Source organism: Eleutherodactylus coqui, chromosome 6 (assembly GCF_035609145.1).
Source record: "Eleutherodactylus coqui strain aEleCoq1 chromosome 6, aEleCoq1.hap1, whole genome shotgun sequence".
Taxonomy (NCBI): Eukaryota; Metazoa; Chordata; class Amphibia; order Anura; family Eleutherodactylidae; genus Eleutherodactylus; species Eleutherodactylus coqui.
The window spans coordinates 18576331-18590501 of NC_089842.1; positions in this window are offsets into that span (position 1 = coordinate 18576331).

Below are 14171 nucleotides of genomic sequence, written 5' to 3' on the forward strand. Positions count from 1 at the left end.
ATTTATGCCTCAGCCATAGCTTGACACATTCCGGACAATGAACACTGGGCATGGACTTTTAGTGCGGGCGTGGCCATCAGGCTGTGGCGGGCAGGGAGTGTAATACAGTGCAGCTTGGCTCGTCCTAGACATAGACGTTAAGCACGGACTTGGAATGCAGGCGTGGCTCCCAGGGGTTTTGTGTGGTGTGTGTGGTGATTTGGTCTGGCTATAGGGTTAGTTTAGAATTATTGAGGTTTTATTCTCTAGGTTGTGGGCATTACAAAAAAATGTAAATTAAGAAAAAAGGGTATTGGGTCATTATTATTATTACTTTTGTTATTACTATTGTTAGTTATTGTCATTATTATGTAATTGCTTTGGTTTGGAATTGCAGTTGTTAGGTTTTCTTTCTTCTTTTTTAGGGGGGGGGGGGGGGGGATTTCAGGCTGGATCCTGTGAGTTATGATTACGTTTTCTTAAATGTGGGTTTATTGTTATATGTAGTATGTAGTGTATATGTATTGGTGAGGATGAGTGAGTGTAGTTTTGGAGTGCAGGTTGGTGGTGTGTGCTATATGTATTATTTGGACCAGATGGACCTTTGGCTTTTATTTCGTTGTGCTGAAGTAAGACTAATTCCAGTTAAAATAAGTAGTAATTTCTTTTTGTTTACGTCTTATGCTAACTGAGCAATATTTATGTTCTTGTCATTGTTATGTTTTTCACTGCTTTAAAAAAAGGTCTACAGCATGTAACTCAGGAGCAGTACAGGATAAGTAATGTATGTACATAGTGACTCCACCAGCAGAATAGTGAGTACAGCTCTGGAGCATAATACAGGATGTAACTCAGGATCAGTACAGGATAAGTAATGTATGTACACAGCGACTCCACCAGCAGAATAGTGAGTGCATCTCTGGAGAAGGCTGTGTGCTAGTGAGCTCTGCTGAGATCCAGAGGGTGTGGTCGTCTCAGGCACAGCTTCAGAGTTTGGCCCAGCAAGGTGTGCTGTTTCTGGGGCTTCCAGCAGCAATGGAGCCCCTGACCTCCTCCCTCCGGCTTCGGTCGGGGGAGGGAGGGTAGAATCCCAGGAGGGAAAGAGAGCTAGTCGGGGCAGTAGCAATGTCACCCTGACTCCCCGGCTGGATACAGAGCCCAGGAGGACAAGATCCCAAGCTAAAGGAAAGCAGGTCAGTGCTAAAAGACAGCCTATAAGTTGGGGCGAACGCCAAAAGGGAGAGTCCGTGGAGGAGCTGGCATCCTGTATCGCCACACATATGCGGGACTATGAAGAGGCTGGGAAAGAGCTGGTGAAGCAGCGCAGAGAGCTACAAGCTGCCCGCTGTGACATGGAGTGAGCCTCCCATGGTAGAAAGATGGCAATAAGCCAGAAAATTAAAACCTGTGAAGAGGCTATATTGAAATGTATGAGGAGGAAAGGGAGAAGATCCTGGAGATCAGCAGTCCCTTTAGGGAAAAGTTGCTAAACGACAGGCGGTTCTCCCAGATGGCAGCCAGGAGCCCTGGCAGCAGAGAAACTGGGGGAAAATACCAGCAGAGCAGCACAGAAGAATCGGAAGCTTTGGAGGGGCGGGCGGCATGCTCTGCTGAGCAGCAGCCCTCGCTGCAACCAGGAACGGGCACCAGCATCCTGGCGGAGCAGATCTGCCTGCCCTCATCGTCAGATGACTCGGACGGCAGTGACTACGAGAGCAGCAGCAGCGGACAGGGGGCGCTGTTGATGCAGCAGATCATGCTGCAGGAGTCCCCTGCAAGAATACAGGCTATGCACTTTGGGGATGAACTGCCACCAGAAACAGCAGCGGAAGGTAAAAAGACAAAGACAAAGAAAAAGAAGAAGAAAGCTTATATCCAGGAGAGGTTCGTTTATGTAACCAAGCACCCTGGCCTGATTGCAAAGTCAGGACAGGGGGCTAGCCCTGGGCTCCTAGACCCGGCCTCTTTTGTGAGTCCGGTGCAGGGGACCAGGGAAGAGAGGGTTAATGTGACCCAAAGCTCCAAGCCCGCTTGTGCCAGTAGTGGGACTGGAGGAGTTAAGGAGGCAGAGAAGGTCGGTGAAAAGGGCAAAATGAAGGGTCGTGGCCCGACCGGAGGCACTGGCGCTGTTAGTCGCAACCCAGTGGGAGGGGGAAGCGATTCAGCGCCAGGTGGCATAAAAAAAGATGGCGGCTTGGCTGTTTCCCCTGTGTCCCTGAAGTGCCTGTCGGGGGGCTGAGGGGCCGCAGTGGGTGGTGGTAGGGTCGGCCAATCCTCCCACCCATCCTGGATGTCCCGCTGCAGATCCCAGAGTCGCTAGTGTGGGCAGAGCTTCAACAACAAAAAATCCTATGAAATTACACACGGCGGATGTGGTTTTGCAGCCTTAGTCAGCTGCTGAGGTCGGGGACTTGCCCTCTGGGAAAAAATTAACTAAGCAAAAGGCAGGTCCTGGTCAGGAGAAGGGTGTAAAAAGTGTGAAGAATGTGAATGTGAGTACCGCTGTTACCCCCGCTACTGCTGCTGTTGTCTCTATACCTCCAAATGTCCCCAAACCCCCAGGCTCATTGCCTGCTGAACAAGCAGGTACAGTTTCAGTAGATGGTCGGGGGGTGGGACAGGATCCAGTTGGCCCTCCAGCGGCGACAACATCTGGCAGAAGTTATGCCAGTGTTCCCGCTTGGGGTAGGGGAGAGGCGTCCTCCTTGTCTTCGGGCTCCGGGGACGGTGTCTTACAGCGGCGTCTCCTGGAGGCTTTAAGGAGAGGGGAGAGCTCAATGACTGTAGGAGGTAGAGTTGTGGACTTGTCTCTTTGGGTAGAGAGACATGGACTTGGAGCCTTCCGAGAGCAAAGGGGGGAGACCGTATGGTCCCTGCCGACAACCGGGCAGGACATTGGCTGTAGGAATGTCGCCTGTCTTCAGTGGAGAGGCAGTGATGCGTGCCCATCGAGGGGCAAAGTGGTTGAGCTTCTGCTGAAGATGGGTTTTAGGGCGCAGGACATCTATGCCCTTATCCACCCCTAGGGCTCGTCTGAGTTCGACATCAGCTTTGCTCGCCCAGAGGGTCTTGAGCTCTTCTGGGGGAACTATGAGCTGATGAAGGACGAGCCCAGCTGGCTTGGTTTTGCTGCGCAAGTGGTAACCCGCCAAACTGGAGTGAAGAGTGTGACCGTTTTGACCCGTAATGAGTCACTCTCTTGTTATGACATCATGACTTGGCTCAGTCGATACGGTGAGGTAGTGCATATGCCACAAAAAACAAAGATGAACACGGAATCTGGTCCGGAGCCTGGACATTCATGGTAAAACTAAAGCGTTCAGGGAACTCGGTGGCCCACATACCATCTGCGGCTTTCCTCGGTAGGGATCGCATTCTGGCCTTCTACCAGGGGCAACCGAAGCTCTGTCACAAGTGCGGCGACCCCACACATTTGAGTGCGGCCTGTAATGTCATCAAATGCACTCTGTGTGGCGAGGTAGGTCATCTAGCAGCATCTTGCATGGAGAATAGGTGTCACCTGTGTGGTGACCTCGGTCACCCATTCAGCCGCTGTCCACGCTCTTTCGCCAATGCAGTCATGGCCCCAACGGAGGAGAGCCATGAGGTTGCCTCTGCGGGGGAAGGGACCAGCAGAGGTGGAGGAGTCCAGGAGCCTGTGAAGAACAAACATTTTGGGGCTGCTGCACTAAGGCGCCAAGAGAAGCGCAGAAGGAGCAGAGAACTAGTGGAGACCCACGTGGCAGGTGGGTCAATGCTGGCACCTGTTCTGGATGCGACTCATGCGGCTGAGGCTCCAGGGGAGGGCGAGTTGAATGAGGAGGTCAGAAGGATCCAGAGGGAGGTGGCTGCCACTTCTTCAGATTCCTCCCACTATGAAAGTGTGGATGAGGATGGCAAGGAGTGGCGACAAAAAAATTGAAAGCAGGGAACCGGGGACAAAAAAAAATACGGGTAAGAAGATCTTCCCCTATACTGGCCCAGGTGCAGGAAGGTAAACCAAACTCACCTCTTGTTGAGCTCTCCTACAGGTTCCAAGTTCTCTCTTCTTCTTCTTCTTCAGAGGAGGAGGTGGAGGGTGAGGATCCTGGGGCAAGTGTGCGGCCTACAGGGGGCGCCGAGTCTTCCTCTTGTGAGGGTACAGTAACCTCCAAGGGGAGGGCTGGCCTGGGGCCCGGTGACAAGGACGACGAGGTTGAGGAGACCCTTGCCATGGACCTTTCGGTGTCAAAAAAACGTGGCAAGGAGTCTTCCTCAGACCCTGAAGTGAAAAGGGGTGGGAAGAAGAAAGCCATTTAACTCAATCATCAAAGATGGCGGCACCTGCTCCGTTGATGCTGGCATCAATTAACATTGCCAGCATTAAGTCAGATATGGCGAGATTTGCGGCCTTTGATTTTCTCGGCCGCGTTGAAGCCGACATTTTGTTTTTGCAAGAGACTAGGCTGCCAAATTTAGCAGCTATACATAAAGCAAAGAGGGAGTGGAGGTCCGGGCCATCCTACTAGTCTCTTGCGTCCGAGCCGTATAGCGGAGTGGCGGTTCTTTTTACCGCAGCAGTTGAATGCCGACGGGTAATTGAGTTAGAAATAGGGAGGTGCCTGATCTTAGATGTCCTCATGAAGGGACAAGAGCTACGGTTGGTTAACATCTATGGTCCCCAAAACCCACGGGACCACAAGGATCTCTTTATGAGGATCAAGCCATACCTTTTTACCAGCCGTCAGGTGATCTTTGGGGGTGAATTTAATACCATCACGAGGACCTGTGACAGGGGAGGCTCCCTAGATCGGCTGGCTTACGATAGCATCGCACTTAATAGCATAGCTAGCGAAGCTCGCCTAGTGGATGTCCACATCCGGCCCACCCCAGGCCACGATGGGTTCACCTATTATAGAGGTGAGAGCAGATCTAGAATAGACAGGTTTTATTTGAAGGAGGAAGCCATCTCTTCACCGGTGTCTGTTGTTGAGGTGGAGTTCTCCGATCACTGTTTAATATTATTTTCTCTGAATGTTGCAGAGACCCCCCGGATGGGCAGAGGTTTGTGGAGGCTGAATTCGTCACTCCTGGAGGAAGCAGAGATAAGACAGTCCTTTGAGGATTTTCTGCAGAGCCAGGTACCATTACTGGATCTCTGTAGCAGTAAGTCAGAGTGGTGGGAGATGTTCAAGAAGAGAGCGGCAAGGTTCTTCCGCCAGCTCTCTAGCCTTAGGAGCCTGAGCAGGTACCCCCTGTATCAGGGCCTGAGGAGGAAACTCGAACATCTCGTCTCGACTGGAGGTAGCCGCGAGGAGATCTCTAGAGTGAAATCTATGCTCAAAGGGTGCCAGTATAATAGGCACGCGTCTTTAGTTTTTGAGAGGGATTTCGGGAAGTACCACTCGCCCGACCCCTACAGGAACTGCAAGATGTCAGTGAATCGTAAGGTGGTCACGGGACTGATTGACAGTACAGGATGCCTGAATAGGTCCAGATCAGGGATTCTGGAGGTCGTCAGATCCTTTTACTCGCATGTTTTGGGCAGGAGGGATCTTGATCGGGATGTGATGTTGGCTTTCCTCGCTGAAACTGTCCCTGAGCCAGGGGTAGACACCTCTCTTGGTGTTTTGACAGAAGAAATCAGAGTAGAGGAAGTTAGACTGGCGATTGATGGGCTTCGGCTCAAAAAGTCGCCAGGTCCGGATGGATTAACATCAGAGTATTATAAGACCTTCAAGGACCTCTTGAGTTCCCTCTTGACTGAGGTATTCAATAAGTGTCTTTCCTCGGGCACTCTGCCAAAGTCAATGAGGAGGTCAGCCTTGATCATTCTGTCAAAGGGTAGAGATTTGAGCCGTATTGAGAAATGGCGTCCCATAGCACTTCTCAATATGGACAGGAAGGTTCTGGCAAAAGTGCTGTTTAATCGGCTGGTGAAGGTTGCACCCCGACTCCTCTCAGGGGCCCAGAATTGCTCGGTTCCAGGCCGCAGCACCTTTAGTGCGGTTCTCGGTGTCCAAGAGCCAGTGGAGCAGGGTAGGGCTGGTCACTGGGAGGGGTACTTGCTGTCCCTGGATCAGGCCAAAGCATTTGATCGGGTTAACCACGAGTACCTCTGGTCTGTCCTTCTGAGATATGGTCTGCCAGTGGGGTTTGTCAATTGGCTTCGCACATTGTACGCAGGGGCTGAGACTTTCCCGCTAGTGAACGGTTGGGTCGGCCGCCCTTTTGAGGTCAGGTCTGGTGTCCGTCAGGGTTGTCCTCTGAGCCCTTTGCTATATGTGTTTGCCATTGATTCTTTCCTTAGGAGGCTTGATGGTGGACCTGTGGCGGGGTCGGGATGGATCGGGCGGTACCGGAAGCCACTCTGAGGGTGGTGGCGTACGCTGATGACGTAACTGTCTTTGTGTCCTTGAGAGGGGAGGCAGAGTACGTTATGGATGAGGTGGACCGCTATTCGGAAGCATCCAGATCTGACATCAACCGGGATAAGTGCAAAAGTCTCTGGCTAGGAAGGGGAGATTCTACTTTCAGTCTCCTGGACACCCTTCCAATGCCCCAGGATTCAGCTAAAGTTCTTGGCATCGAATTTGGCCGGGGAGATTACCCCAAGCAAAATTGGGTGGCTAGGCTTGATGGTGCTACTCAGAAGGTGGCCCAGTGGAAGGGTTGGTCCTTGACCCTTCGGGAAAGGGTTAGCCTGATCAAAACATACCTGCTCCCGTTATTCATCTACTTGGGCAGTGTATGCATTTTGCCAGAGCCTCTCTGGACCCGGGTCTACAACCTGTTCTTCCTGATGTTGTGGGGGAATAGGTTGAACCTAATCAGGAGAGATGTTACGTACCGCACGAGGAGACTAGGGGGGTTGTCTATGGTCAACCCTGTAGTGTTTCTTGTAAACACCTTTGTTAAGATCAACATAGTTAACTTCTGGCAGGAGAGGGCTCCTCCGTGGGTATTCTCCTGTCGGGGATGGTTTCGGCCTTTCTTCCAGGACTGGGAGACAGGAGGGCAAGTGAAGGACCTTCGCATGCCGCACGGGCATCTTCCGGCTTGCGCTACTTTGGCTCTGAAGGTGATATGCCGGTGGGGTCTGGGAATGTGGGAGATCAAGACTCTGTCCAGGAAGCTCCTTGACAAGAGGGTCCTGTTGTCCCATTTCCAGAAGCCCTTGGCACTCAAAGACTGCCCAAGTCGGGACCTGGAAGTGGGGCTATGTTTGTTAAACTCTGACAGGATCCCCTTGAAGTTTTGGGACTTGGCTTGGCGCTGTTTTCACGGGAGACTGTGTGTAAGGGGCAACTTGAAGTGCAGGCCTCTGAGTGATAGGGGTTGTCCCCGAGCAGAGTGCGGCAATGTGCTGGAAAGCATGGAGCATTTTCTGCTTCAGTGCCCCTTCAATACAGAGGTGTACAATCGGGTGGGACCCTCCATTGGTTGGCCTAGGCTGGATGGCCTTTCTTATGCGGAGTGGGCTTATGGAGCATTCAGAGACCTTGGTGGCAGGGACCGTTGCACTTTATTCTTAGTCAGCCTAGTGGTCAGGTTTCACGTGTGGAATGCACGGTGTTTAGTATCAACGGAGAAGAGAATCCTCCCCTTGGATGAGGTACGTAGGAACATCTTGGGTGACCTGGCGAAGGTGCGCTCTTTGGATTATGAGAGGTTGGGCACAAATAAAGCCTCTCTCCTATGGAGAGGGTTTAATTTTGGTTAGGGACAGTTTTCTTTTATTGTTAGGGTCACTTTAGGGAAAGCGTAGGGGAAGTTAGGGAGAGTTTTTTTTTCTGAGGATCAGTATTAGGGAAAAGAGTAGGGAAATTTTAGGGACAGATAACTCTAGGCATAGGTTACTTCAAGTATCGGTGCCCGACTTATCATATCCAGTCCTGGTGGGGGGCTGTGTGTGGCACTAGTAGCTTTTTGTTTTAGGTCAAAGATGAAGAAGTATGGCTGCAGGTAACTGAACTTAGGCTTTCGGGCTTGTGGGAATTGTGTGTTTTAAAAAAAAAAAAAATGTGTGTTATAGGTGTATATATGATATTTGTTTTGTATATAGTTTTGGGGTTATAGATAGGTTGGGTGGGGGCTTGTTGGGGAGGGGGGGATTTATGCCTTAGCCGTAGCTTGACACGTCCTGGACATTGAACACTGGGCACGGAGTGTTGGTGCGGGCGTGGCCCTCAGGCTGCGGCAGGCAGGGCCTGTAATGCAGTGCAGCTTGGCCCGTCCTGGACAGAGACATTGGGCACGGACTTGGGATGCAGGCGTGGCCCCCAGGCTGCACTGTATGGGTGGAGTGCTGGGTGTGTGGTGGCGGGGAATTAGCTCAGGAATAGTTGGGATAGTTGATTTCATTTGAGTTTTGTGTGCATTTATATATTTTTAAAAAAAAATTGAAAAAATAAAAATAAAAAATGTGAAGAAAAAAATAAATTAAAAAAAATTAAAAAAAATTGAAGGGGAAAAAAATTTTTTGAGAAAAAAAAAGTTAGAATGATGGTTTAAGTTCCGTTATATTGATAAAGATTTCTTAGTTTTTTTCCCCTCATTTAATTGCTGTTTATTTAGTTTGGTTTTAGTTCATTGTAATTTGGACCAAAGCAGGTCTGGATTAGGTCAGACTGGATCCCTTGAGTTAGGTTGGTAAATATGGCTTTATTTTGTCTCCTCCCCCAAACCCTTAGTTTAGTATCCCGTTTTTCATGTTTTCTTCAGTTACAGATTATATAGGTTGTGATGGTTTGGATGGTGTGTAGTGTGTGTGCGGTATTTTGAGCCTGACCAGAAGGACCGTTTAGTTATAATTTAAGGACAAGTTTCGTTGACCGAGAGCCGGAGGCTTCAGACAAACTTTTATGTATTTAGTATTATTAATTTGTATTTGGTTATTGTCTCTATGTGAGTTATGGGTCTGTTCTGTTTTGTTGCTGTTATGTTTTTTTAATTTTATAATAAAAAAAAAAGATCTACAGGATGTAACTAAGGATCAGTATAGGATAAGTAATGTATGTACACAATGACTCCACCAGCAGAATAGTAAGTGCAGCTCTGGAGTATAATCCAGGATGTAACTCAGGATCAGTACAGGATAAGTAATGTATGTGTACAGTGACTACCAGCAGAATAGTGAGTGCATCTCAGGAGTAGGCTATGTCTTGGAGAGCTCTGCAGGAACCAAGGTGTGGTCAGGAGTCCCAGGTGGAGATCTTGCTGGGATCCCAGGAAGAGTGCACTCTCTTGGGTGCGTGTTTGTGATGGAGTCCCGCACCTGCTCCCTCTGATCTCGGTCGGAGGGAGGGCAGTGACTGCGGCGGCATCAGCGACAGCAACATCTTCGCTACAGGTGCCAGAGAAACCAGCAATGTCAGCAGCAAAGAGGCGGCTTGGAGCTACAAGCAACACGGTGAGGAGAGCGGGTTCTGGTCGTGGCTGCTGCGATGCGGACCAGGTTGGCAGCGTGGTCACAATGGATGTCACAGGAGGTGATGTTGTGACCCGCAGTCAGGCCCGCTGGATAAAATATGAGCCACAGACAGCGACAAAACTGTCAAAATGGAGTGATAGACAGGAGGAGGAATCTATAATAGACATGGCCTCCCGGTTGGCAAAGCATATGCAGGATTACCAGACGGCAGGAAAGATGATTGTCCTGCAGAAGGGAAAACTGCAATCTGCTAGGATGATGAAAGAGCAGAAGTCATCCAAGGAGGACAAAGCAGTGGCCAGAAGGGCAATAAAAGACTGCAGAGACTGTATTAATATGTGGCAGGAAGTGAGAGAGAAGATCTTGAAGGAGAGCGGCCCCTTTAAGGAGAAACTGATTAATGATTGGTTTCCAAAATGGCAGCAGGGCGCAGTGGCCATGCGCAAACAAACCGATACTTCAGGTGATGTTGAGAGCTCGGACGAGGAGGAGTATGAGGATGTGCAGGAGAGTCTGGAGGAGCAGCCTGTGTGTTCTGGTGAGCAATCACTGACCCAGAGCAGCACCACAAGTGCCAGAAGTCTCCAGCCTGAGGAGGTACAACTGCCACCAACATCAGAGGAGTCTGAGGTGGAGGGGAAAAGGATAATGGAAGTGCTACAGGTGCAGAAGACCCCACAGCTGGAAGCCTCTCCTGATATGGGGGGCTTCATGTTCGGCAATGATTTGCCAGAAAAGGACTCGGTAGTTCGTAAAAGGCAACAGAAGAAACCAGAGAAAGCGCAGGAGAGGCTGGTTTTTGTGTCAGTCCCTGAGAGCACTGGTCCAGCTGAAAAGTTGGATCAGGGCTCTGACCCCAGGAACCCCCTTAACTCAGGCCGCTGGAGGGGGGGGGGGGTCCTCCTTGTCTCCGGGCTCTAGGGAGGGCATTTTGCAACAGCGCCTCCTGGGGGATATGCAGAAGGGTGAGAGTTTGATTACGGTTGAAGGCAGAGAGGTGGACCTATCTCTCTGGATAGAGAGGCACGGCTTAGGGGCCTTCCGAGAGCAAAGGGGGGGAGACCGTATGGTCCCTACCGACACCCGGGCAGGACATAGCTCGTAGGAATGTGGTCTGTCTTCGTTGGAGGGGCAATGATGCATGTCCCCCAAGGGGGAAGTTAGTAGAGCTTCTGCTGAAGATGGGCTTCAGGGTGGTTGACATCTTTGCCCTGATCCATCCCTACGGCACGTCTGAGTTTGACATCAGTTTAGTTCACCAAGAGGGTCTAGAAATCTTCTGGGGGAATTATGAACTTGTGAAAAACGAGCCCGGCTGGCGAGACTTTGCCATCCAGGTGGTGTCTTGCCACAATATTATCAAGAAGGTGACCATTTTGACTCGTAATGAGTCACTTTCTTGCTTTGACATTATGACGTGGCCCGGGCGATATGGTGAGGTGACGGAGATGCCCAAGAAAAACAGGGATGAGCACTGCATATGGTCCGGGACCTGGACATTTATGGTCAAGCTGAAGCATTCAGGAAACTCAGTGGCTCACATTCCATCTGCAGCCTTCCTCGGCAGGGATCGTATCCTGGCCTTTTACCAGGGGCAGCCGTAGCTCTGCCACAGGTGCGGCGACCCGTCACACTTGAGTGTCGCTTGTAAGATCTTGACGTGCGCTCTGTGTGGGGGTCTGGGTCACCCAGCCGCCTCCTGTACAGAGATTAGGTGTAACCTGTGTGGTGACCGCGGTCACCCATTTAGCCGCTGTCCGCGCTCCTTTGCCAATGCGGTTTCAGCCCCTATGGATGAGGGTCATGATGTGGCCTCTGGGGGGGGGGAGAGAACCAGCAGAGGTGGGGGAGCTCAGGAGCCAGGGAAGAGCCGGCAAAAGACGCCTGATGAGCAGAGGCGTCAGGAGAAATGCAGACGGAGTAGGGAGCTGACAGGAGCACCCACAGCAGGTGGGTCAATGGTGACCCCTCTTCCAGAAGCAAATCTCGCAGCTGAGGCTTTGAGGGACAGCGAGTTAAATGAAGAGGACAGGAGGATCCAGAGGGATGAGGATGAGACCAATTCTGCAGATTCCTCCCACTATGAAAGTGTGGATGAGGAAGGCAAGAGGTCGCTAGAGAAAAGGCGTAAGCTAGGTGCCACGAGGAGGAAACGTAGGGGGGATTCAAGATCTTCTCTCACCCCGGGCCAAGTACTGGAAGGAAAAGCCTGCTCACCTCCATTTGGACTCTCCAATAGCTTCCGAGCCCTTCAAGACATCTCTTCCTCCTCCTCTGAGGGGGAAGCGAAAGGCAAGGTTCCTAGGGCACAGAAAGGGTAAACACCTGGCGCTGGGTCTTCTCCTCGTGGAGGCATAGTTCCTTCCGGGCAGGCGGCTACTCTAGAACCTGGAGACAAGGACGATGAGGTTGGGGGAACCCTTGCTATGGACACATCTGTGTCCAAGAAAAGAAGCAAGGGGCTTTCGTCTGACCCCAAGGAAACGGGCATGAGGAAGAAAGCCATCTAATTTAATCACTTATGATGGCGGTACTCACTCCGCTGACGCTGGCATCAATTAACGTTGCCAGCATTAAGTCAGATATGGCTAGATTTGCGCCCTTTGATTTTCTCGGCCGTGTTGAAGCTGACATTTTATTTTTGCAGGAGACCAGGCTGTCCATAAAGCGAAAAGGGAGTGGAGGTCAGGCCCTTCCTACCGGTCTCTTGCGGCCGAGCCGTATAGCGGAGTGGCGGTACTTTTTACGGCAGCGGTTGAATGCCGATGAGTTATTGAATTAGAAATGGAAAGGTGCCTGATCTTAGGTGTCCTCATGAAGGGACAAGAAAAAAAGACTTGTCAACATCTATGGTCCCCAGTCAAAAAAGGACAGGAAGAGTCTCTTTATGAGGATCAAGCCCTACCTTTTTACCAGCTGCCAAGTTGTTTTTGGAGGTGATTTTAATACAGTCACAAGAGTCCGTGATAGGGGAGGCTCTGGAGACAGGCAGTTGGCTTTTGAGTCGCACTTAATAGCGTAGCTAGCGAAGCTCGCCTGGTGGATGTCCACATCCAGCACACCCCATGCCACGAGGGATTCACCTTTCATAGAGGCAGCAGTAGGTTTAGAATAGACAGGTTTTATTTGAAGGAGGAAGCCATCTCTTCACCAGTGTCCGTTGTTGAGGTGGAATTCTCCGACCACTGTCTAATATTGTTTTCTCTGAATGTTGCAGAGACCCCCCCGAATGGGCAGAGGTTTTTGGAGATTGCTTTCTCCAGGAGTGACGAATTCAGAGATAAGACAGTTTTTTGAAGATTTTCTGCAGAGCCAGGTACCATTACTGGATCTCTGTAAGAGTAAGTCAGAGTGGTGGGAGATGTTCAAGAGGAGGGCGGCAAGGTTCTTCCGAGAGCTCTCCAACCTTAGATGCCTGGACAGGTACCGCCTGTACAACGGCCTGAGCAGGAAACTCGAACATCTCGTTTCAACTGGAGGTAGCAGCGAGGAGATCTCCAGAGGGAAATCTTTGCTCAAGAAGTGCCAATACGATAGACACGCATCCTTGGTTTTTGAGAGGGATTTTGGGAAGTGCCGCTCGCCCAACCCTTACAGAAACTGTAGGATGTCAGTAAATAGTAAAGTGGTCACTGAGACTGATTAACAGTACGGGGTCCCTGAATCAATTCAGATCAGGGATTCTGGAGGTCGTCAGATCCTACTACTCGCAACTCTTGGGAAAGAGGGATCTAGATTCGGAAGCGATGTCGGCTTTCCTCGCTGAAACTGTCCCTGAGCCGGGGGTGGACACCTCTCTTGGTGTTTTGACAGAAGAGATCCAAGAAGAGGAAGTTAGACTGGGGATTGATGGGCTCCGGTTCAAAAAGTCGCCAGGACCGGATGGCCTTACATCTGAGCATTATAAGACCTTCAATGACCTCTTGAGTCCCCTCTTGACTGAGGTATTCAATGAGTGTCTTTCCTCGGGCACTCTGCCTAGGTCAATGAGGAGGTCAGCTTTGATCCTTCTGTCAAAGGGTAAAGACTCGAGCCATATTGAGAACTGGCGTCCCATAGCACTTCTCAATACGGACAGGAAGGTTCTGGCAAAAGTGCTGTTTAATCGGCTGGTGAAGTTTGCACCCCAACTCCTCTCAGGGGCCCAACATTGCTCGGTTTCAGGCCGCAGCACCTTTAGTGCGGTTCTCGGTGTCCAAGAGCCAGTGGAGCAGGGTAGGGCTGGTCACTGGGAGGGGTACTTGCTGTCCCTGGATCAGGCCAAAGCGTTTGATTGGGTTAATCACGAGTACCTCTGGTCGGTCTTTCTGAGATACGGCCTGCCAGTGGGGTTTGTTGATTGGCTGCGAACATTGCATACAGGTGCTGAGACTTTCCTGCTGGTGAACGGTTGGCTTGGCCGCCCTTTGGCGTGGGGTCTGGCGTCTGTCAGGGCTGTCCTCTAAGTCCCCTGTTGTATGTGTTTGCGATAGATCCCTTCCTTAGGAGGGTTGATCGTGGACCTATATCAAGGGTCAAGATGGATCGGGCGGTGCCAGAGGCTACCCTGAGGGCAGTGGCATACGCTGATGATGTCACGCTCTTCGTATCCTCAAGGGAGGAGGTAGAGTTTGTGGTGTCGGAGGTGGATGGCTACTCTGAAACATCCGGATCTAGGGTCAACTGGGATAAGTGCGAGAGTCTCTGGTTAGGAAAGGGGGATCCTGTGTTTCATCTCCAGGACACTCTTCCGGTGCCCCAGACTTCAGTAAAAGTTCTTAGCATCAAATTTGGCCAGGGG